This window comes from Cetorhinus maximus, unplaced genomic scaffold (genome assembly GCF_964194155.1).
Source record: "Cetorhinus maximus unplaced genomic scaffold, sCetMax3.hap1.1 HAP1_SCAFFOLD_243, whole genome shotgun sequence".
In the NCBI taxonomy this organism is placed as follows: Eukaryota; Metazoa; Chordata; class Chondrichthyes; order Lamniformes; family Cetorhinidae; genus Cetorhinus; species Cetorhinus maximus.
This window is the reverse complement of record NW_027596206.1, coordinates 510,289-536,297: the sequence shown is the minus strand read 5'-3', so window position 1 is coordinate 536,297 and position 26,009 is coordinate 510,289. Positions and strand designations below refer to the sequence as shown.

General features: G+C 51.5%; 1 protein-coding gene across 1 annotated transcript in view; it reads right to left on the bottom strand.

Moving 5' to 3' along the window:
• LOC144673071 (sphingosine-1-phosphate phosphatase 2-like) overlaps nt 1-26,009 on the bottom strand; it is a gene marked incomplete at its 3' end in the record, with an annotated part of 146,147 nt that overhangs the window by 69,323 nt on the left and 50,815 nt on the right. The gene's annotated exons all lie outside the window — the stretch shown is intronic.

Sequence of the window (26,009 nt, the reverse complement as noted above, 5' to 3'; positions counted from 1 at the left end):
GTCCAATTTCCCCTCTCCCTAACACAGAGATCACTGGACAGTGAGCAGGAGCCCTGTCCAATTTCCCCTCTCCCTAACAGAGAGATCACTGGACAGGGAGCAGGAGCCCAGTCCAATTTCCCCTCTCCCTAATGCAGAGATCACTGGACAGAGAGAAGTAGCTCTATTCAATTTCTCCTCTCCCTAACACAGAGATCACGGGACAGAGAGAAGGAGCCCTGTCCAATTTCCCCTCTCCCTAACACAGAGATCACTGGACAGTGAGCAGGAGCCCTGTCCAATTTCCCCTCTCCCTAACACAGAGATCACTGGACAGAGAGAAGGAGCCCTTTCCAATTTCTCCTCTCCTTCACACAGAGATCAATGGAAAGTGAGAAGGAACAATGTCAATTTCACCTTTACCTAATATGGAGATCACTGGACAGTGCTAAGGAACATTGTCCAATTTGCATTTTCCCTATCGCAGAGATCACTGGACAGTGAACAGGAGACCTGTCCAAGTTCCCCTCTCCCTAACACAGAGCTCACTGGACAGTGAGCTGGAACCCGGTCCAATTTCCAATCCCTCTAACACAGAAATCACTGGGCAGTGAGCAGGAGCCCTGTCCAATTTCCCCTCTCAGTAGCACACAGATCACTGGACAGTGAGGCGGAGCACTGTCCAATTTACCATCTCCCAAACACAGAGATCACTGGACAGTGACCAGGAGCCGTGTACAATTTCCCACCTCCCTAACACAGAGATCACTGGACAGTGAGCAGGAGCACGGTCCAAATTCCCCTCTCCCTAACACAGAGATCACTGGACAGTGAGCAGGAGCACGGTCCAAATTCCCCTCTCCCTAACACAGAGATCACTGGACAGTGAGCAGGAGCACGGTCCAAATTCCCCTCTCCCTAACACAGAGGTCAGTGGACAGTGAGCAGGAGCACGGTCCAAATTCCCCTCTCCCTAACACAGAGATCACTGATCAGTCAGCAAGAGCACAGTCCAATTTCCCCTCTCCCTAACACAGAGATCACTGGACAGAGAGCAGGAGCACTGTCCAATTTCCCCTCTCCCTAATGCAGAGACCACTGGACAGTGAGCAGGAGCTCTGTCCAATGTCCCCTCTCCCTATCAAAGAGATCACTGGACAGTGAGTAGGAGCCCTGTCCAATTTCCCCTCCCCCTAACACAGAGATCACTGAAAAGTGAGCAGGAGCCCTGTCCAATTTCCCCTCTCCCTAATACAGAGGCCACTGGACAGTGAGCAGGAGCCCTGTCCAATTTCCCCTCTCCCTAACACAGAGATCACTGGACAGTGAGCAGGAGCCCTGTCCAATTTCAGCTCTCCCTTACACAGAGATCACTGGACCGTGATCAGGAGAACGATCCAATTTCCCCTCTCCCTAACACAGAGACCACTGGACAGAGAGAAGGAGCCCTGTCCAATTTCCCCTCCCCCTAACACAGAGATCACTGGACAGTGACCAGGAGCCCTGTCCAAATTCGCCTCCCTCTAACACAGAGATCCCTGGACAGTGAGCAGGAGCCCTGTCCAATTTCCCCTCTCCTTATCACAGAGATCACTGGACAGGGAGCAGGAGCACTGTCCAATTTAACCTCTCCCTAACAGAGAGAACACTGGATAATGAGCAGTACCCCGGTCCAATTTCCCCTCTCCCTAACAGAGAGATCACTGGACAGTGAGCAGGAGCACTGTCCAATTTACCCTCTGTCTAAAACAGAGATCACTGGACAGTGAGCAGGAACCTTGTCCAATTTCCCCTCTCCCTAACAGAGAGATCACTGGACAGTGAGCAGGAGCACTGTCCAATTTCCCCTCTCTCAAACACAGAGATCACTGGACAGTGAGCAGGAGCCCTGTACAATTTCCCCTCTCCCTAACACAAAGATCATTGGACACTGAGCAGGAGCACTGTCCAATTTCCCCTGTCCTTAACACAGAGATCACTGGACAGTGAGCAGGAGCCCTGTCCAATTTCCCCTCTCCCTAACGCAGAGATCACTGGACTGTGAGCAGGAGCCCTGTCCAATTTCCCCTCTCCCTAATGCAGAGATCACTGGACAGAGAGAAGTAGCTCTATCCAATTTCTACTCTCCCTAACACAGAGATCACGGGACAGAGAGAAGGAGTCCTGTCAAACTTCCCCTCTCCCTGACACAGAGATCACTGGACAGTGAGCAGGAGCCCTGTCCAAATTCCTCTTTCCTTATCACAGAGATCACTGGACAATGAGCAGGAGCCCTGTCCAATTTCCCCTCTCTCTAACAGAGAGATCACTGGACAGTGAGCAGGAGCCCTGTCCAATTTACCCTCTGTCTTAAACAGAGATCACTGGACAGTGAGCAGGAGAACTGTCCAATTTCCCCTCTCCCTAACACAGAGATCACTGGAAAGTGAGCTGGAGCCCTGTCCAATTTCCAATTCCTCACAAACAGAGATCACTGGACAGTGAGAAGGAACAATGTACAATTTCCCCTCTCCCTAACACAGAGATCACTGGACAGTGAGCAGGAGCACTGTCCAATTTCCCCTCTGCCTAACACAGAGATCACTGGACACTTAGCAGGAGCCCTGTCCAAATTTCCCTCTGCCTAACACAGAGATCAGTGGAGAGTGGCGAGGAGCCGTGTCCAAATTCGCCTCTCCCTAACACAGAGATCACTGCACAGTGAGAAGTAGCCCTGTCCAAATTCCCCTCTCCCTAACACAGTGATCACTGGAGAGAGAGAAGTAGCCCTGTCCAATTTACGCTCTCCCTAACACAGAGATCACTGGACAGTGAGCAGGAGCCCTGTCCAATTTCCCCTCTACCTAACACAGAGATCACTGGACAGTGAGCAGGGGCCATGTCCAATTTCCGCTGTCCTTGACACAGAGATCACTGGACAGTGAGCAGGACCCCTGTCCAATTTCCCCTCTGCCTAACACAGAGATCACTGGACAGAGCGAAGTAGCCCTGTCCAGTTTCCCCTCTCCCTAACACAGTGATCACTGGACAGAGAGAAGTAGCCCTGTCCAATTTCCCCTCTCCCTAATACAGAGATCACTGGACAGAGAGAAGTAGCCCTGTCCAATTTTCCCTCTCCCTAACACAGAGATCACTGGACAGTGAGCAGGAGCCCTGTCCAATTTCCCCTCTGCCTAACACAGAGATCACTGGACAGTGAGCAGGAGCACTGTCCAATTTCCCCTCTCCCTAACACAGAGATCACTGGACACTAAGCAGGAGCCCTGTCCAATTTCCCCTCTCCCTAACACAGATCACTGGAAAGTGAGCTGGAGCCCTGGCCAATTTCCAATTCCTCTCAAACAGAGGTGACTGGACAGTGAGCAGGAGAACGGTACAAATGCCCCTCTTCCTCACACAGAGATCACTGGAAAGTGGGCAGGAGCCCTGTCCAATTTCCCCTCTGCCTAACACAGAGATCACTGGACACTAAGCAGGAGCCCTGTCCAATTTCCCCTCTCTGTAACACAGAGGTCAGTGGACAGTGAGCAGGAGCACGGTCCAAATTCCCCTCTCCCTAACACAGAGATCACTGGACAGAGAGAAGGAGCCCTGTCCAATTTGCCCTCTCCCTAACACAGAGATCACTGGAAAGTGAGCTGGAGCCCTGGCCAATTTCCAATTCCTCTCAAACAGAGGTCACTGGACAGTGAGCAGGAGCACGGTACAAATGCCCCTCTCCCTCACACAGAGATCACTGGAAAGTGGGCAGGAGCCCTGTCCAATTTCCCCTCTCCCAACACAGAGATCACTGCACAATGAGCAGGAGCCCTGTCCAATATCCCCTCTCCCTAACAGAGAGATCACTGGACAGAGAGAAGGCGCCCAGTCCAATTGCACCTCTCCCTAACACAGAGATCACTGGACAGTGAGCAGGAGCCCTGTCCAATTTCCCCTCTCCCTAACACAGAGATCACTGGACAGAGAGAAGGAGCCCTTTCCAATTTCTCCTCTCCTTCACACAGAGATCAATGGAAAGTGAGAAGGAACAATGTCAATTTCACCTTTACCTAATATGGAGATCACTGGACAGTGCTAAGGAACATTGTCCAATTTGCCCTTTCCCTATCGCAGAGATCACTGGACAGTGAACAGGAGACCTGTCCAAGTTCCCCTCTCCCTAACACAGAGCTCACTGGACAGTGAGCTGGAAGCCGGTCCAATTTCCAATCCCTCTAACACAGAAATCACTGGGCAGTGAGCAGGAGCCCTGTCCAATTTCCCCTCTCCCTAACACAGAGATCACTGGACAGTGAGCAGGAGCACTGTCCAATGTCCCCTCTCTCTAACACAGAGATCACTGGACAGTGAGCAGGAGCCCTGTCCAATTTCCCCTGTCCTTAACAAAGAGATCACTGGACAGTGAGCAGGACCCCTGTCCAATTTCCCCTCTCCCTAACACAGAGATCACTGGACAGTGAGCAGGAGCCCTGTCCAATTTCCCCTGTCCTTAACACAGAGATCACTGGACAGTGAGCAGGACCCCTGTCCAATTTCCCCTCTCCCTAACACAGAGATCACTGGACAGTGAGCAGGAGCCCTGTCCAATTTCCCCTCTCCCTAATGCAGAGATCACTGGACAGAGAGAAGTAGCTCTATCCAATTTCTACTCTCCCAAACACAGAGATCACTGGACAGTGAGCAGGAGCCCTGTCCAAATTCCTCTCTCCTTATCACAGAGATCACTGGACAGGGAGCAGGAGCCCTGTCCAATTTCCCCTCTCCCTAACAGAGAGATCACTGGACAGTGAGCAGGAGCCCTTTCCAATTTCTCCTCTCCTTCACACAGAGATCAATGGAAAGTGAGAAAGAACAATGTCAATTTCACCTTTACCTAATATGGAGATCACTGGACAGTGCTAAGGAACATTGTCCAATTTGCCCTTTCCCTATCGCAGAGATCACTGGACAGTGAACAGGAGACCTGTCCAAGTTCCCCTCTCCCTAACACAGAGCTCACTGGACAGTGAGCTGGAACCCGGTCCAATTTCCAATCCCTCTAACACAGAAATCACTGGGCAGTGAGCAGGAGCCCTGTCCAATTTCCCCTCTCAGTAGCACACAGATCACTGGACAGTGAGCCGGAGCACTGTCCAATTTACCATCTCCCAAACACAGAGATCACTGGACAGTGACCAGGAGCCGTGTACAATTTCCCACCTCCCTAACACAGAGATCACTGGACATTGAGCAGGAGCACGGTCCAAATTCCCCTCTCCCTAACACAGAGATCACTGGACATTGAGCAGGAGCACGGTCCAAATTCCCCTCTCCCTAACACAGAGATCACTGGAAAGTGCAAAGGAGCCTTGTCCAATTTCCACTCTCCCTAACACAGAGATCACTGATCAGTCAGCAAGAGCCCAGTCCAATTTCCCCTCTCCTTAACACAGAGGTCAGTGGACAGTGAGCAGGAGCACGGTCCAAATTCCCCTCTCCCTAACACAGAGATCACTGGACAGTGACCAGGAGCCCTGTCCAATATCCCCTCTCCTTAACACAGAGGTCAGTGGACAGAGAGAAGGAGCCCTGTCCAATTTCCCCTCTCCCTAACACAGAGGTCACTAGACAGTGAGCAGGAGCCCTGTCCAATTTCCCCTCTCTGTAACACAGAGGTCAGTGGACAGTGAGCAGGAGCACGGTCCAAATTCCCCTCTCCCTAACACAGAGATCACTGGACAGTGAGCAGGAGCCCAGTCCAATTTCCCCTCTCCTTAACACAGAGATCACTGGACAGAGAGAAGGAGCCCTGTCCAATTTCCCCTCTCCCTAAAACAGAGATCACTGGACAGAGAGAAGGAGCCCTGTCCAATTTGCCCTCTCCCTAACACAGAGATCACTTGACAGTGACCAGGAGCCCTGTACAATTTCCCAACTCCCTAACACAGAAATCACTGGACAGTGACAAGGAGCCCTGTCCATTTTGCCATTTCTCTATCGCAGAGATGACTGGAGAGTGACCAGTAGCCCTGTCCAATTTCCCCTCTTCCTAACACAGAGATCACTGGACAGTGAGCAGGAGCACTGTCCAATTTCCCCTCTCCCTAACAGGGAGATCACTGGACAGTGAGCAGGAGCCCTGTCCATTTTCCCCTCTCCCTAACACAGAGATCACTGGACAATGAGCAGGAGACCTGTCCAATTTCACCTCTCCCTAACACAGAGATCACTGGACATTGAGAAGGAGCACTGTCCAATGTCCCCTCTCGCTAACACAGAGATCACTGCACAGTGAGCAGGAGCCCTGTCCAATTTCCCCTCTCCCTAACACAGAGCTCACTGGACAGTGAGCTGGAAGCCGGTCCAATTTCCAATCCCTCTAACACAGAAATCACTGGGCAGTGAGCAGGAGCCCTGTCCAATTTCCCCTCTCCCTAACACAGAGATCACTGGACAGTGAGCAGGAGCACTGTCCAATGTCCCCTCTCTCTAACACAGAGATCACTGGACAGTGAGCAGGAGCCCTGTCCAATTTCCCCTGTCCTTAACAAAGAGATCACTGGACAGTGAGCAGGACCCCTGTCCAATTTCCCCTCTCCCTAACACAGAGATCACTGGACAGTGAGCAGGAGCCCTGTCCAATTTCCCCTGTCCTTAACACAGAGATCACTGGACAGTGAGCAGGACCCCTGTCCAATTTCCCCTCTCCCTAACACAGAGATCACTGGACAGTGAGCAGGAGCCCTGTCCAATTTCCCCTCTCCCTAATGCAGAGATCACTGGACAGAGAGAAGTAGCTCTATCCAATTTCTACTCTCCCAAACACAGAGATCACTGGACAGTGAGCAGGAGCCCTGTCCAAATTCCTCTCTCCTTATCACAGAGATCACTGGACAGGGAGCAGGAGCCCTGTCCAATTTCCCCTCTCCCTAACAGAGAGATCACTGGACAGTGAGCAGGAGCCCTTTCCAATTTCTCCTCTCCTTCACACAGAGATCAATGGAAAGTGAGAAAGAACAATGTCAATTTCACCTTTACCTAATATGGAGATCACTGGACAGTGCTAAGGAACATTGTCCAATTTGCCCTTTCCCTATCGCAGAGATCACTGGACAGTGAACAGGAGACCTGTCCAAGTTCCCCTCTCCCTAACACAGAGCTCACTGGACAGTGAGCTGGAACCCGGTCCAATTTCCAATCCCTCTAACACAGAAATCACTGGGCAGTGAGCAGGAGCCCTGTCCAATTTCCCCTCTCAGTAGCACACAGATCACTGGACAGTGAGCCGGAGCACTGTCCAATTTACCATCTCCCAAACACAGAGATCACTGGACAGTGACCAGGAGCCGTGTACAATTTCCCACCTCCCTAACACAGAGATCACTGGACATTGAGCAGGAGCACGGTCCAAATTCCCCTCTCCCTAACACAGAGATCACTGGAAAGTGCAAAGGAGCCTTGTCCAATTTCCACTCTCCCTAACACAGAGATCACTGATCAGTCAGCAAGAGCCCAGTCCAATTTCCCCTCTCCTTAACACAGAGGTCAGTGGACAGTGAGCAGGAGCACGGTCCAAATTCCCCTCTCCCTAACACAGAGATCACTGGACAGTGACCAGGAGCCCTGTCCAATATCCCCTCTCCTTAACACAGAGGTCAGTGGACAGAGAGAAGGAGCCCTGTCCAATTTCCCCTCTCCCTAACACAGAGGTCACTAGACAGTGAGCAGGAGCCCTGTCCAATTTCCCCTCTCTGTAACACAGAGGTCAGTGGACAGTGAGCAGGAGCACGGTCCAAATTCCCCTCTCCCTAACACAGAGATCACTGGACAGTGAGCAGGAGCCCAGTCCAATTTCCCCTCTCCTTAACACAGAGATCACTGGACAGAGAGAAGGAGCCCTGTCCAATTTCCCCTCTCCCTAAAACAGAGATCACTGGACAGAGAGAAGGAGCCCTGTCCAATTTGCCCTCTCCCTAACACAGAGATCACTTGACAGTGACCAGGAGCCCTGTACAATTTCCCAACTCCCTAACACAGAAATCACTGGACAGTGACAAGGAGCCCTGTCCATTTTGCCATTTCTCTATCGCAGAGATGACTGGAGAGTGACCAGTAGCCCTGTCCAATTTCCCCTCTTCCTAACACAGAGATCACTGGACAGTGAGCAGGAGCACTGTCCAATTTCCCCTCTCCCTAACAGGGAGATCACTGGACAGTGAGCAGGAGCCCTGTCCATTTTCCCCTCTCCCTAACACAGAGATCACTGGACAATGAGCAGGAGACCTGTCCAATTTCACCTCTCCCTAACACAGAGATCACTGGACATTGAGAAGGAGCACTGTCCAATGTCCCCTCTCGCTAACACAGAGATCACTGCACAGTGAGCAGGAGCCCTGTCCAATTTCCCCTCTCTCTAACACAGAGATCACTGGACAGTGAGCAGGAGCCCTGTACAATTTCCCCTCTCCCTAACACAGAGATCACTGGACATTGAGAAGGAGCACTGTCCAATGTCCCCTCTCGCTAACACAGAGATCACTGGACAATGAGCAGGAACCCTGTCCAATTTCCCCTCTCCCTAACACAGAGAACACTGGACAATGAGCAGGAACCCTGTCCAATTTCCCCTCTCCCTAATACAGAGATCACTGGACAATGAGCAGGAACCCTGTCCAATTTCCCGTCTCCCTAACACAGAGATCACTGGACAGTGAGCAGGAGCCCTGTCCAAATTCCTCTCTCCTTATCACAGAGATCACTGGACAGTGACCAGGAGCCCTGTCCAATTTCCCCTCTCCCAAACACAGAGATCACTGGACAATGAGCAGGAGCCCTGTCCAATTTCCCCTCTCCCTAACTGAGAGATCACTGGACAGTGAGCAGGAGCCCTGTCCAATTTACCCTCTCCCTAACACAGAGATCAATGGACAGTGAGCAGGAGAACTGTCCAATTTCCCCTCTCCCTAACACAGAGATCACTGGAAAGTGAGCTGGAGCCCTGTCCAATTTCCAATTCCTCACAAACAGAGGTCACTGGACAGTGAGTAGGAGCACGGTACAAATTCCCCTCTCCCTCACACAGAGATCACTGGACAGTGAGTAGGAGCACGGTACAAATTCCCCTCTCCCTCACACAGAGATCACTGGAAAGTGGGCAGGAGCCCTGTCCAATTTCCCCTCTCCCAACACAGAGATCACTGGACACTGAGCAGGAGCCCTGTCCAAATTTCCCTCTGCCTAACACAGAGATCAGTGGACAGTGGCGAGGAGCCGTGTCCAAATTCGCCTCTCCCTAACACAGAGATCACTGCACAGTGAGAAGTAGCCCTGTCCAAATTCCCCTCTCCCTAACACAGTGATCACTGGAGAGAGACAAGTAGCCCTGTCCAATTTCCCCTCTCCCTAATACAGAGATCAGTGGACAGTAAGCAGGAGCACTGTACAATTTCCCCTCTTCCTAACACAGAGATCACTGGACAGTGAGCAGGAGCCCTGTCCAATTTCCCCTCTGCCTAACACAGAGATCAATGGACAGTGAGCAGGGGCCATGTCCAATTTCCGCTGTCCTTGACACAGAGATCACTGGACAGTGAGCAGGACCCCTGTCCAATTTCCCCTCTGCCTAACACAGAGATCACTGGACAGAGCGAAGTAGCCCTGTCCAGTTTCCCCTCTCCCTAACACAGTGATCACTGGACAGAGAGAAGTAGCCCTGTCCAATTTCCCCTCTCCCTAATACAGAGATCACTGGACAGAGAGAAGTAGCCCTGTCCAATTTTCCCTCTCCCTAACACAGAGATCACTGGACAGTGAGCAGGAGCCCTGTCCAATTTTCCCTCTCCCTAACACAGATCACTGGAAAGTGAGCTGGAGCCCTGGCCAATTTCCAATTCCTCTCAAACAGAGGTGACTGGACAGTGAGCAGGAGCACGGTACAAATTCCCCTCTCCCTCACACAGAGATCACTGGAAAGTGGGCAGGAGCTCATTCCAATTTCCCCTCTCCATAACACAGAGATCACTGGACAGAGAGAAGGAGCCCTTTCCAATTTCTCCTCTCCTTCACACAGAGATCAATGGAAAGTGAGAAGGAACAATGTCAATTTCACCTTTACCTAATATGGAGATCACTGGACAGTGCTAAGGAACATTGTCCAATTTGCCCTTTCCCTATCGCAGAGATCACTGGACAGTGAACAGGAGACCTGTCCAAGTTCCCCTCTCCCTAACACAGAGCTCACTGGACAGTGAGCTGGAACCCGGTCCAATTTCCAATCCCTCTAACACAGAAATCACTGGGCAGTGAGCAGGAGCCCTGTCCAATTTCCCCTCTCAGTAGCACACAGATCACTGGACAGTGAGCCGGAGCACTGTCCAATTTACCATCTCCCAAACACAGAGATCACTGGACAGTGACCAGGAGGCGTGTACAATTTCCCCTCTCCCTAACACAGAGGTCAGTGGACAGTGAGCAGGAGCACGGTCCAAATTCCCCTCTCCCTAACACAGAGATCACTGGACAGTGACAAGGAGCCCTGTCCAATTTCCCCTCTCCTTAACACAGAGGTCAGTGTACAGAGAGAAGGAGCCCTGTCCAATTTCCCCTCTCTGTAACACAGAGGTCAGTGGTCAGTGAGCAGGAGCACGGTCCAAATTCCCCTCTCCCTAACACAGAGATCACTGGACAGTGAGCAGGAGCCCTGTCCAATTTCCCCTCTCCCTAACACAGAGATCACTGGACACTGAGCAGGAGCCCTGTCCAATTTCCCCTCTCCCTAACACAGAGATTACTGGACAGTGAGCAGTAGCCCTGTCCAAATTCCCCTCTCCCTACAACAGAGTTCACTAGACAGTGACCAGGAGCCCTGTCATATTTCCCCTCTCCCTAACACAGAGATCACTGAACACTGAGCCGGAGCCCTGTCCAATTTCCCCTCACCCTAACACAGACATCACTGGACAGAGAGCAGGAGCATTGTCCAATTTCCCCTCTCCCTAACACAGAGATCACTGGACAGAGAGAAGGAGCCCTGTCCAATGTCCCCTCTCTCTAACACAGAGATCACTGGACAGTGACCAGGAGCCCTGTACAATTTCCCAACTCCCTAACACAGAAATCACTGGACAGTGACAAGGAGCCCTGTCCATTTTGCCATTTCTCTATCGCAGAGATTACTGGAGAGTGACCAGTAGCCCTGTCCAATTTCCCCTCTCCCTAACACAGAGATCACTGGACAGTGAGCAGGAGCACTGTCCAATGTCCCCTCTCTCTAACACAGAGATCACTGGACAGTGAGCAGGACCCCTGTCCAATTTCCCCTCTCCCTAACACAGAGATCACGGGACAGAGAGAAGGAGCCCTGTCCAATTTCCCCTCTCCCTAACACAGAGATCACTGGACAGTGAGCAGGAGCCCTGTCCAATTTCCCCTCTCCCTAACACAGAGATCACAGGACAGAGAGAAGGAGCCCTTTCCAATTTCTCCTCTCCTTCACACAGAGATCAATGGAAAGTGAGAAGGAACAATGTCAATTTCACCTTTACCTAATATGGAGATCACTGGACAGTGCTAAGGAACATTGTCCAATTTGCCCTTTCCCTATCGCAGAGATCACTGGACAGTGAACAGGAGACCTGTCCAAGTTCCCCTCTCCCTAACACAGAGCTCACTGGACAGTGAGCTGGAACCCGGTCCAATTTCCAATCCCTCTAACACAGAAATCACTGGGCAGTGAGCAGGAGCCCTGTCCAATTTCCCCTCTCAGTAGCACACAGATCACTGGACAGTGAGCCGGAGCACTGTCCAATTTACCATCTCCCAAACACAGAGATCACTGGACAGTGACCAGGAGCCGTGTACAATTTCCCACCTCCCTAACACAGAGATCACTGGACAGTGAGCAGGAGCACGGTCCAATTTCCACTCTCCCTAACACAGAGATCACTGATCAGTTAGCAAGAGCCCAGTCCAATTTCCCCTCTCCCTAACACAGAGATCACTGGACAGAGAGCAGGAGCACTGTCCAATTTCCCCTCTCCCTAATGCAGAGACCACTGGACAGTGAGCAGGAGCTCTGTCCAATGTCCCCTCTCCCTATCAAAGAGATCACTGGACAGTGAGTAGGAGCCCTGTCCAATTTCCCCTCCCCCTAACACAGAGATCACTGAAAAGTGAGCAGGAGCCCTGTCCAATTTCCCCTCTCCCTAATACAGAGGCCACTGGACAGTGAGCAGGAGCCCTGTCCAATTTCCCCTCTCCCTAACACAGAGATCACTGGACAGTGAGCAGGAGCCCTGTCCAATTTCAGCTCTCCCTTACACAGAGATCACTGGACCGTGATCAGGAGAACGATCCAATTTTCCCTCTCCCTAACACAGAGACCACTGGACAGTGACCAGGAGCCCTGTCCAAATTCGCCTCTCTCTAACACAGAGATCCCTGGACAGTGAGCAGGAGCCCTGTCCCATTTCCCCTCTCCTTATCACAGAGATCACTGGACAGGGAGCAGGAGCACTGTCCAATTTAACCTCTCCCTAACAGAGAGAACACTGGATAATGAGCAGGACCCTGTCCAATTTCCCCTCTCCCTAACAGAGAGATCACTGGACAGTGAGCAGGAGCACTGTCCAATTTACCCTCTGTCTAAAACAGAGATCACTGGACAGTGAGCAGGAACCTTGTCCAATTTCCCCTCTCCCTAACAGAGAGATCACTGGACAGTGAGCAGGAGCCCTGTCCAATTTCCCCTCTCTCAAACACAGAGATCACTGGACAGTGAGCAGGAGCCCTGTACAAAATCCCCTCTCCCTAACACAAAGATCATTGGACACTGAGCAGGAGCACTGTCCAATTTCCCCTCTCCCTAACGCAGAGATCACTGGACTGTGAGCAGGAGCCCTGTCCAATTTCCCCTCTCCCTAATGCAGAGATCACTGGACAGAGAGAAGTAGCTCTATCCAATTTCTACTCTCCCTAACACAGAGATCACTGGACACTTAGCAGGAGCCCTGTCCAAATTTCCCTCTGCCTAACACAGAGATCAGTGGACAGTGGCGAGGAGCCGTGTCCAAATTCGCCTCTCCCTAACACAGGGATCACTGGAGAGATAGAAGTAGCCCTGTCCAATTTCCCCTCTCCCTAACACAGAGATCACTGGACAGTGAGCAGGAGCCCTGTCCAATTTCCCCTCTACCTAACACAGAGATCACTGGACAGTGAGCAGGAGCCCTGTCCAATTTCCCCTCTACCTAACACAGAGATCACTGGACAGTGAGCAGGGGCCATGTCCAATTTCCGCTGTCCTTGACACAGAGATCACTGGACAGTGAGCAGGACCCCTGTCCAATTTCCCCTCTGCCTAACACAGAGATCACTGGACAGAGCGAAGTAGCCCTGTAAGGTTTCCCCTCTCCCTAACACAGTGATCACTGGACAGAGAGAAGTAGCCCTGTCCAATTTCCCCTCTCCCTAATACAGAGATCACTGGACAGAGAGAAGTAGCCCTGTCCAATTTTCCCTCTCCCTAACACAGAGATCACTGGACAGTGAGCAGGAGCACTGTCCAATTTCCCCTCTGCCTAACACAGAGATCACTGGACAGTGAGCAGGAGCACTGTCCAATTTCCCCTCTCCCTAACACAGATCACTGGAAAGTGAGCTGGAGCCCTGGCCAATTTCCAATTCCTCTCAAACAGTGGTCACTGGACAGTGAGCAGGAGCACGGTACAAATGCCCCTCTCCCTCACACAGAGATCACTGGACAGTGAGCAGGAGCCCTGTCCAATTTCCCCTCTCCATAACACAGAGATCACTGCACAATGAGCAGGAGCCCTGTCCAATATCCCCTCTCCCTAACACAGAGATCACTGGACAGTGAGCAGGAGCCCTGTCCAATTTACACTCTCCCTGAAACAGAGATCACTGAACAGTGAGCAGGAGCCCTGTCCAATTTCCCCTCTCCCTAACACAGAGATCACTGGACAGAGAGAAGGAGCCCTTTCCAATTTCTCCTCTCCTTCACACAGAGATCAATGGAAAGTGAGAAGGAACAATGTCAATTTCACCTTTACCTAATATGGAGATCACTGGACAGTGCTAAGGAACATTGTCCAATTTGCCCTTTCCCTATCGCAGAGATCACTGGACAGTGAACAGGAGACCTGTCCAAGTTCCCCTCTCCCTAACACAGAGCTCACTGGACAGTGAGCTGGAACCCGGTCCAATTTCCAATCCCTCTAACACAGAAATCACTGGGCAGTGAGCCGGAGCACTGTCCAATTTACCATCTCCCAAACACAGAGATCACTGGACAGTGACCAGGAGCCGTGTACAATTTCCCACCTCCCTAACACAGAGATCACTGGACAGTGAGCAGGAGCACGGTCCAAATTCCCCTCTCCCTAACACAGAGATCTCTGGACAGTGAGCAGGAGCACGGTCCAAATTCCCCTCTCCCTAACACAGAGATCACTGGACAGTGAGCAGGAGCCCTGTCAAATTTCCCCTCTCCCTAACACAGAGGTCAGTGGACAGTGACCAGAAGCCCTGTCCAATTTCCCCTCTCCTTAACACAGAGGTCAGTGGACAGAGCGAAGGAGCCCTGTCCAATTTCCCCTCTCCCTAACACAGAGATCACTGGACAGTGAGCAGGAGCCCTGTCCAATTTCCCCTGTCCTTAACACAGAGATCACTGGACAGTGAGCAGGACCCCTGTCCAATTTCCCCTCTCCCTAATGCAGAGATCAATGGACAGAGAAAAGTAGCTCTATCCAATTTCTACTCTCCCAAACACAGAGATCACTGGACAGAGAGAAGGAGCCCTGACCTATTTCTCCTCTCCCTAACACAGAGATCACTGGACAGTGAGCAGGAGCCCTGTCCAATTTCCCCTCTCCCTAACACAGAGATCACTGGACAGTGAGCAGGAACCCTGTCCAATTTCCCCTCTGCATAACTGAGAGATCACTGGTCAATGAGCAGGAGCCCTGTCCAATTTCCCCTCTCCCTAACAGAGAGATCACTGGTCAATGAGCAGGAGCCCTGTCCAATTTCCCCTCTCCCTAACAGAGAGATCACTGGACAGTGAGCAGGAGCCCTGTCCAATTTACCCTCTGTCTTAATCAGAGATCACTGGACAGTGAGCAGGAGAACTGTCCAATTTCCCCTCTCCCTAACACAGAGATCACTGGAAAGTGAGCTAGAGCCCTGTCCAATTTCCAATTCCTCACAAACAGAGGTCACTGGACAGTGAGTAGGAGCACGGTACAAATTCCCCTCTCCCTCACACAGAGATCACTGGAAAGTGGGCAGGAGCCCTGTCCAATTTCCCCTCTCCCAACACAGAGATCACTGGACACTGAGCAGGAGCCCTGTCCAAATTTCCCTCTGCCTAACACAGAGATCAGTGGACAGTGGCGAGGAGCCGTGTCCAAATTCGCCTCTCCCTAACACAGAGATCACTGAACAGTGAGAAGTAGCCCTGTCCAAATTCCCCTCTCCCTAACACAGTGATCACTGGAGAGAGAGAAGTAGCCTTGTCCAATTTCCCCTCTCCCTAATACAGAGATCAGTGGACAGTAAGCAGGAGCACTGTACAATTTCCCCTCTTCCTAACACAGAGATCCCTGGACAGTGAGCAGGAGCCCTGTCCAATTTCCCCTCTCTCTAACACAGAGATCACTGGACAGAGAGAAGTAGCCATGTCCAATTTCCCCTCTCCCTAACACAGAGATCACTGGACAGTGAGCAGGACCCCTGTCCAATTTCCCCTCTGCCTAACACAGAGATCACTGGACAGAGTGAAGTAGCCCTCTCCAATTTCCCCTCTGCATAACTGAGAGATCACTGGACAATGAGCAGGAACCCTGTCCAATTTCCCCTCTCCCTAACACAGAGATCACTGGACAGTGAGCAGGAGCCCTGTCCAAATTCCTCTCTCCTTATCACAGAGATCACTGGACAGTGAGTAGGAGCCCTGTCCAATTTACCCTCTCCCTAACAGAGAGATCACTGGTCAATGAGCAGGAGCCCTGTCCAATTTCCCCTCTCCCTAACAGAGAGATCACTGGACAGTGAGCAGGAGCCCTGTCCAATTTACCCTCTGTCTTAATCAGAGATCACTGGACAGTGAGCAGGAGAACTGTCCAATTTCCCCTCTCCCTAACACAGAGATCACTGGAAAGTGAGCTAGAGCCCTGTCCAATTTCCAATTCCTCACAAACAGAGGTCACTGGACAGTGAGTAGGAGCACGGTACAAATTCCCCTCTCCCTCACACAGAGATCACTGGAAAGTGGGCAGGAGCCCTGTCCAATTTCCCCTCTCCCAACACAGAGATCACTGGACACTGAGCAGGAGCCCTGTCCAAATTTCCCTCTGCCTAACACAGAGATCAGTGGACAGTGGCGAGGAGCCGTGTCCAAATTTCCCCTCTCCCTAACACAGAGATCACTGAACAGTGAGAAGTAGCCCTGTCCAAATTCCCCTCTCCCTAACACAGTGATCACTGGAGAGAGAGAAGTAGCCCTGTCCAATTTCCCCTCTCCCTAACACAGTGATCACTGGAGAGAGAGAAGTAGCCCTGTCCAATTTCCCCTCTCCCTAACACAGTGATCACTGGAGAGAGAGAAGTAGCCTTGTCCAATTTCCCCTCTCCCTAATACAGAGATCAGTGGACAGTGAGCAGGAGCCCTGTCCAATTTCCCCTCTCCCTAACACAGAGATCACTGGACAGTGAGCAGGGGCCATGTCCAATTTCCGCTGTCCTTGACACAGAGATCACTGGACAGTGAGCAGGACCCCTGTCCAATTTCCCCTCTGCCTAACACAGAGATCACTGGACAGAGCGAAGTAGCCCTGTCCAGTTTCCCCTCTCCCTAACACAGAGATCACTGGACAGAGAGAAGTAGCCCTGTCCAATTTCCCCTCTCCCTAATACAGAGATCACTGGACAGTGAGCAGGAGCCCTGTCCAATTTCCCCTCTCCCTAACAGGGAGATCACTGGACACTAAGCAGGAGCCCTGTCCAATTTCCCCTCTCCCTAACAAAGATCACTGGAAAGTGAGCTGGAGCCCTGGCCAATTTCCAATTCCTCTCAAACAGAGGTCACTGGACAGTGAGCAGGAGCACGGTACAAATGCCCCTCTCCCTCACACAGAGATCACTGGAAAGTGGGCAGGAGCCCATTCCAATTTCCCCTCTCCATAACACAGAGATCACTGCACAATGAGCAGGAGCCCTGTCCAATATCCCCTCTCCCAACACAGAGATCACTGCACAATGAGCAGGAGCCCTGTCCAATATCCCCTCTCCCTAACAGAGAGATCACTGGACAGAGAGAAGGTGCCCAGTCCAATTGCACCTCTCCCTAACACAGAGATCACTGGACAGTGAGCAGGAGCCCTGTCCAATTTCCCCTCTCCCTAACACAGAGATCACTGGACAGAGAGAAGGAGCCCTTTCCAATTTCTCCTCTCCTTCACACAGAGATCAATGGAAAGTGAGAAGGAACAATGTCAATTTCACCTTTACCTAATATGGAGATCACTGGACAGTGCTAAGGAACATTGTCCAATTTGCCCTTTCCCTATCGCAGAGATCACTGGACAGTGAACAGGAGACCTGTCCAAGTTCCCCTCTCCCTAACACAGAGCTCACTGGACAGTGAGCTGGAACCCGGTCCAATTTCCAATCCCTCTAACACAGAAATCACTGGGCAGTGAGCAGGAGCCCTGTCCAATTTCCCCTCTCAGTAGCACACAGATCACTGGACAGTGACCAGGAGCCGTGTACAATTTCCCCTCTCCCTAACACACAGATCACTGGACACTGAGCAGGAGCCCTGTCCAATTTCCCCTCTCCCTAACACAGAGATTACTGGACAGTGAGCAGTAGCTCTGTCCAAATTCCCCTCTCCCTACAACAGAGTTCACTAGACAGTGACCAGGAGCCCTGTCATATTTCCCCTCTCCCTAACACACAGATCACTGAACACTGAGCAGGAGCATTGTCCAATTTCCCCTCACCCTAACACAGACATCACTGGACAGAGAGCAGGAGCATTGTCCAATTTCCCCTCTCCCTAACACAGAGATCACTGGACAGAGAGAAGGAGCCCTGTCCAATTTGCCCTCTCCCTAACACAGAGATCACTGGACAGTGACCAGGAGCCCTGTACAATTTCCCAACTCCCTAACACAGAAATCACTGGACAGTGACAAGGAGCCCTGTCCATTTTGCCATTTCTCAATCGCAGAGATTACTGGAGAGTGACCAGTAGCCCTGTCCAATTTCCCCTCTCCCTAACACAGAGTTCACTGGACAGTGAGCAGGAGCACTGTCCAATGTCCCCTCTCTCTAACACAGAGATCACTGGATAGTGAGCAGGAGCACTGTCCAATTTCCCCTGTCCTTAACACAGAGATCACTGGACAGTGAGCAGGACCCCTGTCCAATTTCCCCTCTCCCTAACGCAGAGATCACTGGACAGAGAGAAGTAGCTCTATCCAATTTCTACTCTCCCAAACACAGAGATCACTGGACAGAGAGAAGGAGCCCTGTCCAATTTCCCCTATCTCTAACAGAGAGATCACTGGACAGTGAGCAGGAGCCCTGTCCAATTTCCCCTCTCCCTAACACAGAGATCACTGGACAGTGAGCAGGAGCCCTGTCCAGTTTCCCCTCTCCCTAACACAGAGATCACTGGACAGTGAGCAGGAGCCCTGTCCAATTTCCCCTCTGCATAACTGAGAGATCACTGGACAATGAGCAGGAGCCCTGTTCAATTTCCCCTCTCCCTAACACAGAGATCACTGGACAGGGAGCAGGAGCCCTGTCCAATTTCCCCTCTCCCTAACACAGAGATCACTGGACAGAGAGAAGGAGCCCTTTCCAATTTCTCCTCTCCTTCACACAGAGATCAATGGAAAGTGAGAAGGAACAATGTCAATTTCACCTTTACCTAATATGGAGATCACTGGACAGTGCTAAGGAACATTGTCCAATTTGCCCTTTCCCTATCGCAGAGATCACTGGACAGTGAACAGGAGACCTGTCCAAGTTCCCCTCTCCCTAACACAGAGCTCACTGGACAGTGAGCTGGAACCCGGTCCAATTTCCAATCCCTCTAACACAGAAATCACTGGGCAGTGAGCAGGAGCCCTGTCCAATTTCCCCTCTCAGTAGCACACAGATCACTGGACAGTGAGCCGGAGCACTGTCCAATTTACCATCTCCCAAACACAGAGATCACTGGACAGTGACCAGGAGCCGTGTACAATTTCCCACCTCCCTAACACAGAGATCACTGGACAGTGAGCAGGAGCACGGTCCAATTTCCCCTCTCCCTAACACAGAGGTCAGTGGACAGTGAGCAGGAGCCCTGTCCAATTTCCCCTCTCTGTAACACAGAGGTCAGTGGACAGTGAGCAGGAGCACGGTCCAATTTCCCCTCTCCCTAACACAGAGATCACTGGACAGTGAGCAGGAGCCCAGTCCAATTTCCCCTCTCCTTAACACAGAGATCACTGGACAGAGAGAAGGAGCCCTGTCTAATTTCCCCTCTCCCTAAAACAGAGATCACTGGACAGAGAGAAGGAGCCCTGTCCAATTTGCCCTCTCCCTAACACAGAGATCACTGGACAGTGACCAGGAGCCCTGTACAATTTCCCAACTCCCTAACACAGAAATCACTGGACAGTGACAAGGAGCCCTGTCCATTTTGCCATTTCTCTATCGCAGAGATGACTGGAGAGTGACCAGTAGCCCTGTCCAATTTCCCCTCTTCCTAACACAGAGATCACTGGACAGTGAGCAGGAGCACTGTCCAATTTCCCCTCTCCCTAACAGGGAGATCACTGGACAGTGAGCAGGAGCCCTGTCCATTTTCCCCTCTCCCTAACACAGAGATCACTGGACAATGAGCAGGAGACCTGTCCAATTTCACCTCTCCCTAACACAGAGATCACTGGACATTGAGAAGGAGCACTGTCCAATGTCCCCTCTCTCTAACACAGAGATCACTGCACAGTGAGCAGGAGCCCTGTCCAATTTCCCCTCTCGCTAACACAGAGATCACTGCACAGTGAGCAGGAGCCCTGTCCAATTTCCCCTCTCTCTAACACAGAGATCACTGGACAGTGAGCAGGAGCCCTGTACAATTTCCCCTCTCCCTAACACAAAGATCATTGGACACTGAGCAGGAGCCCAGTCCAATTTCCCCTCTCCCTAATGCAGAGATCACTGGACAGAGAGAAGTAGCTCTATCCAATTTCTACTCTCCCAAACACAGAGATCACTGGACAGAGAGAAGGAGCCCTGACCTATTTCTCCTCTCCCTAAAACAGAGATCACGGGACAGAGAGAAGGAGCCCTGACCTATTTCTCCTCTCCCTAACACAGAGATCACTGGACAGTGAGCAGGAGCCCTGTCCAATTTCCCCTCTCCCTAACACAGAGATCACTGGACAGTGAGCAGGAACCCTGTCCAATTTCCCCTCTCCCTAACAAAGAGATCGCTGGACAGAGAGAAGGAGTCCTGTCCAATTTCCCCTCTCCCTAACAGGGAGATTACTGGACAGAGAGAAGGAGCCCTTTCCAATTTCTCGTCTCCCTAACACAGAGATTACTGGACAGTGAGCAGGAACCCTGTCCAATTTCCCCTCTCCCTAACACAGAGAACACTGGACAATGAGCAGGAACCCTGTCCAATTTCCCCTCTCCCTAATACAGAGATCACTGGACAATGAGCAGGAACCCTGTCCAAATTCCTCTCTCCTTATCACAGAGATCACTGGACAGTGACCAGGAGCCCTGTCCAATTTCCCCTCTCCCAAACACAGAGATCACTGGACAATGAGCAGGAGCCCTGTCCAATTTCCCCTCTCCCTAACAGAGAGATCACTGGACAGTGAGCAGGAGCCCTGTCCAATTTCCCCTCTCCCTAACAGAGAGATCACTGGACAGTGAGCAGGAGCCCTGTCCAATTTCCCCTCTCCCTAACACAGAGATCAATGGACAGTGAGCAGGAGAACTGTCCAATTTCCTCTCTCCCTAACACAGAGATCACTGGAAAGTGAGCTGGAGCCCTGTCCAATTTCCAATTCCTCACAAACAGAGGTCACTGGACAGTGAGTAGGAGCACGGTACAAATTCCCCTCTCCCTCACACAGAGATCACTGGACAGTGAGTAGGAGCACGGTACAAATTCCCCTCTCCCTCACACAGAGATCACTGGAAAGTGGGCAGGAGCCCTGTCCAATTTCCCCTCTCCCAACACAGAGATCACTGGACACTGAGCAGGAGCACTGTCCAAATTTCCCTCTGCCTAACACAGAGATCAGTGGACAGTGGCGAGGAGCCGTGTCCAAATTCGCCTCTCCCTAACACAGAGATCACTGCACAGTGAGAAGTAGCCCTGTCCAAATTCCCCTCTCCCTAACACAGTGATCACTGGAGAGAGAGAAGTAGCCCTGTCCAATTTCCCCTCTCCCTAACACAGTGATCACGGGACAGAGACAAGTAGCCTTGTCCAATTTCCCCTCTCCCTAATACAGAGATCAGTGGACAGTAAGCAGGAGCACTGTACAATTTCCCCTCTTCCTAACACCGAGATCACTGGACAGTGAGCAGGAGCCCTGTCCAATTTCCCCTCTCTCTAACACAGAGATCACTGGACAGAGAGAAGTAGCCATGTCCAATTTCCCCTCTCCCTAACAGAGAGATCACTGGACAGTGAGCAGGAGCCCTGTCCAATTTCCCCTCTGCCTAACACAGAGATCACTGGACAGTGAGCAGGGGCCATGTCCAATTTCCGCTGTCCTTGACACAGAGATCACTGGACAGTGAGCAGGACCCCTGTCCAATTTCCCCTCTGCCTAACACAGAGATCACTGGACAGAGCGAAGTAGCCCTGTCCAGTTTCCCCTCTCCCTAACAAAGTGATCACTGGACAGAGAGAAGTAGCCCTGTCCAATTTCCCCTCTCCCTAATACAGAGATCACTGGACAGAGAGAAGTAGCCCTGTCCAATTTTCCCTCTCCCTAACACAGAGATCACTGGACAGTGAGCAGGAGCCCTGTCCAATTTTCCCTCTCCCTAACACAGAGATCACTGGACACTAAGCAGGAGCCCTGTCCAATTTCCCCTCTCCCTAACACAGATCACTGGAAAGTGAGCTGGAGCCCTGGCCAATTTCCAATTCCTCTCAAACAGAGGTGACTGGACAGTGAGCAGGAGCACGGTACAAATTCCCCTCTCCCTCACACAGAGATCACTGGAAAGTGGGCAGGAGCCCATTCCAATTTCCCCTCTCCATAACACAGAGATCACTGCACAATGAGCAGGAGCACTGTGCAATATCCCCTCTCCCTAACACAGAGATCACTGGACAGAGAGAAGGAGCCCTTTCCAATTTCTCCTCTCCTTCACACAGAGATCAATGGAAAGTGAGAAGGAGCAATGTCAATTTCACCTTTACCTAATATGGAGATCACTGGACAGTGCTAAGGAACATTGTCCAATTTGCCCTTTCCCTATCGCAGAGATCACTGGACAGTGAACAGGAGACCTGTCCAAGTTCCCCTCTCCCTAACACAGAGCTCACTGGACAGTGAGCTGGAACCCGGTCCAATTTCCAATCCCTCTAACACAGAAATCACTGGGCAGTGAGCAGGAGCCCTGTCCAATTTCCCCTCTCCCTAACACAGAGATCACTGGACAGAGAGAAGGAGCCCTTTCCAATTTCTCCTCTCCTTCACACAGAGATCAATGGAAAGTGAGAAGGAACAATGTCAATTTCACCTTTACCTAATATGGAGATCACTGGACAGTGCTAAGGAACATTGTCCAATTTGCCCTTTCCCTATCGCAGAGATCACTGGACAGTGAACAGGAGACCTGTCCAAGTTCCCCTCTCCCTAACACAGAGCTCACTGGACAGTGAGCTGGAACCCGGTCCAATTTCCAATCCCTCTAACACAGAAATCACTGGGCAGTGAGCAGGAGCCCTGTCCAATTTCCCCTCTCAGTAGCACACAGATCACTGGACAGTGAGCCGGAGCACTGTCCAATTTACCATCTCCCAAACACAGAGATCACTGGACAGTGACCAGGAGCCGTGTACAATTTCCCACCTCCCTAACACAGAGATCACTGGACAGTGAGCAGGAGCACGGTCCAAATTCCCCTCTCCCTAACACAGAGGTCAGTGGACAGTGAGCAGGAGCACGGTCCAAATTCCCCTCTCCCTAACACAGAGATCACTGGAAAGTGCAAAGGAGCCTTGTCCAATTTCCACTCTCCCTAACACAGAGGTCAGTGGACAGTGAGCAGGAACCCTGTCCAAATTCCTCTCTCCTTATCACAGAGATCACTGGACAATGAGCAGGAGCCCTGTCCAATTTCCCCTCTCCCTAACACAGAGATCACTGGAAAGTGAGCTGGAGCCCTGTCCAATTTCCAATTCCTCACAAACAGAGGTCACTGGACAGTGAGTAGGAGCACGGTACAAATTCCCCTCTCCCTCACACAGAGATCACTGGAAAGTGGGCAGGAGCCCTGTCCAATTTCCCCTCTCCCAACACAGAGATCACTGGACACTGAGCAGGAGCCCTGTCCAAATTTCCCTCTGCCTAACACAGAGATCAGTGGACAGTGGCGAGGAGCCGTGTCCAAATTCGCCTCTCCCTAACACAGAGATCACTGCACAGTGAGAATTAGCCCTGTCCAAATTCCCCTCTCCCTAACACAGTGATCACTGGAGAGAGAGAAGTAGCCCTGTCCAATTTCCCCTCTCCCTAACACAGTGATCACGGGACAGAGACAAGTAGCCTTGTCCATTTTCCCCTCTCCCTAATACAGAGATCAGTGGACAGTAAGCAGGAGCACTGTACAATTTCCCCTCTTCCTAACACAGAGATCACTGGACAGTGAGCAGGAGCCCTGTCCAATTTCCCCTCTCTCTAACACAGAGATCACTGGACAGAGAGAAGTAGCCATGTCCAATTTCCCCTCTCCCTAACACAGAGATCACTGGACAGTGAGCTGGAGCCCTGGCCAATTTCCAATTCCTCTCAAACAGAGGTCACTGGACAGTGAGCAGGAGCACGGTACAAATTCCCCTCTCCCTCACACAGATATCACTGGACAGAGAGAAGGAGCCCTTTCCAATTTCTCCTCTCCTTCACACAGAGATCAATGGAAAGTGAGAAGGAACAATGTCAATTTCACCTTTACCTAATATGGAGATCACTGGACAGTGCTAAGGAACATTGTCCAATTTGCCCTTTCCCTATCGCAGAGATCACTGGACAGTGAACAGGAGACTGTCCAAGTTCCCCTCGCCCTAACACAGAGCTCACTGGACAGTGAGCTGGAACCCGGTCCAATTTCCAATCCCTCTAACACAGAAATCACTGGGCAGTGAGCAGGAGCCCTGTCCAATTTCCCCTCTCAGTAGCACACAGATCACTGGACAGTGAGGCGGAGCACTGTCCAATTTACCATCTCCCAAACACAGAGATCACTGGACAGTGAGCAGGAGCCCTGTCAAATTTCCCCTCTCCCTAACACAGAGATCACTGGACAGTGAGCAGGAGCACGGTCCAATTTCCCCTCTCCCTAACACAGAGGTCAGTGGACAGAGAGAAGGAGCCCTGTCCAATTTCCCCTCTCCCTAACACAGAGGTCACTAGACAGTGAGCAAGAGCCCTGTCCAATTTCCCCTCTCTGTAACACAGAGGTCAGTGGACAGTGAGCAGGAGCACGGTCCAAATTCCCCTCTCCCTAACACAGAGATCACTGGACAGTGAGCAGGAGCACGGTCCAAATTCCCCTCTCCTTAACACAGAGATCACTGGACACTGAGCAGGAGCCCTGTCCAATTTCCCCTCTCCCTAACACAGAGATCACTGGACACTGAGCAGGAGCCCTGTCCAATTTCCCCTCTCCTTAACACAGAGATCACTGGACAGTGACCAGGAGCCCTGTACAATTTCCCAACACCCTAACACAGAAATCACTGGACAGTGACAAGGAGCCCTGTCCATTTTGCCATTTCTCTATCGCAGAGATTACTGGAGAGTGACCAGTAGCCCTGTCCAATTTCCCCTCTTCCTAACACAGAGATCACTGGACAGTGAGCAGGAGCCCTGTCCAATTTCCCCTCTCCCTAACACAGAGATCACTGGACAGTGAGCAGGAGCACTGTCCAATTTCCCCTCTCCCTAACAGGGAGATCACTGGACAGTGAGCAGGAGCCCTGTCCATTTTCCCCTCTCCCTAACACAGAGTTCACTGGACAGTGAGCAGGAGCCCTGTCCAATTTCCCCTCTCCCTAACACAGAGATCACTGGACAGTGAGCAGGAGCCCTGTCCAATTTCCCCTCTCCCAACACAGAGATCACTGGACACTTAGCAGGAGCCCTGTCCAAATTTCCCTCTGCCTAACACAGAGATCAGTGGACAGTGGCGAGGAGCCGTGTCCAAATTCGCCTCTCCCTAACACAGAGATCACTGCACAGTGAGAAGTAGCCCTGTCCAATTTCCCCTCTCCCTAACACAGTGATCACGGGACAGAGAGAAGTAGCCTTGTCCAATTTCCCCTCTCCCTAATACAGAGATCAGTGGACAATGAGCAGGAGCCCTGTACAATTTCCCCTCTTCCTAACACAGAGATCACTGGACAGTGAGCAGGAGCCCTGTCCAATTTACCCTCTCTCTAACACTGAGATCACTGGACAGTGAGCAGGAGCCCTGTCCAATTTCCCCTCTCTCTAACACAGAGATCACTGGAGAGAGAGAAGTAGCCATGTCCAATTTCCCCTCTCCCTAACACAGAGATCACTGGACAGTGAGCAGGACACCTGTCCAATCTCCCCTCTCATAACACATAGATCACTGGACAGTGAGCAGGTCCCCTGTCCAATTTCCCGTCTCCCTAACACAGAGATCAATGGACAGTGAGCAGGAGAACTGTCCAATTTCCCCTCTCCCTAACACAGAGATCACTGGAAAGTGAGCTGGAGCCCTGGCCAATTTCCAATTCCTCTCAAACA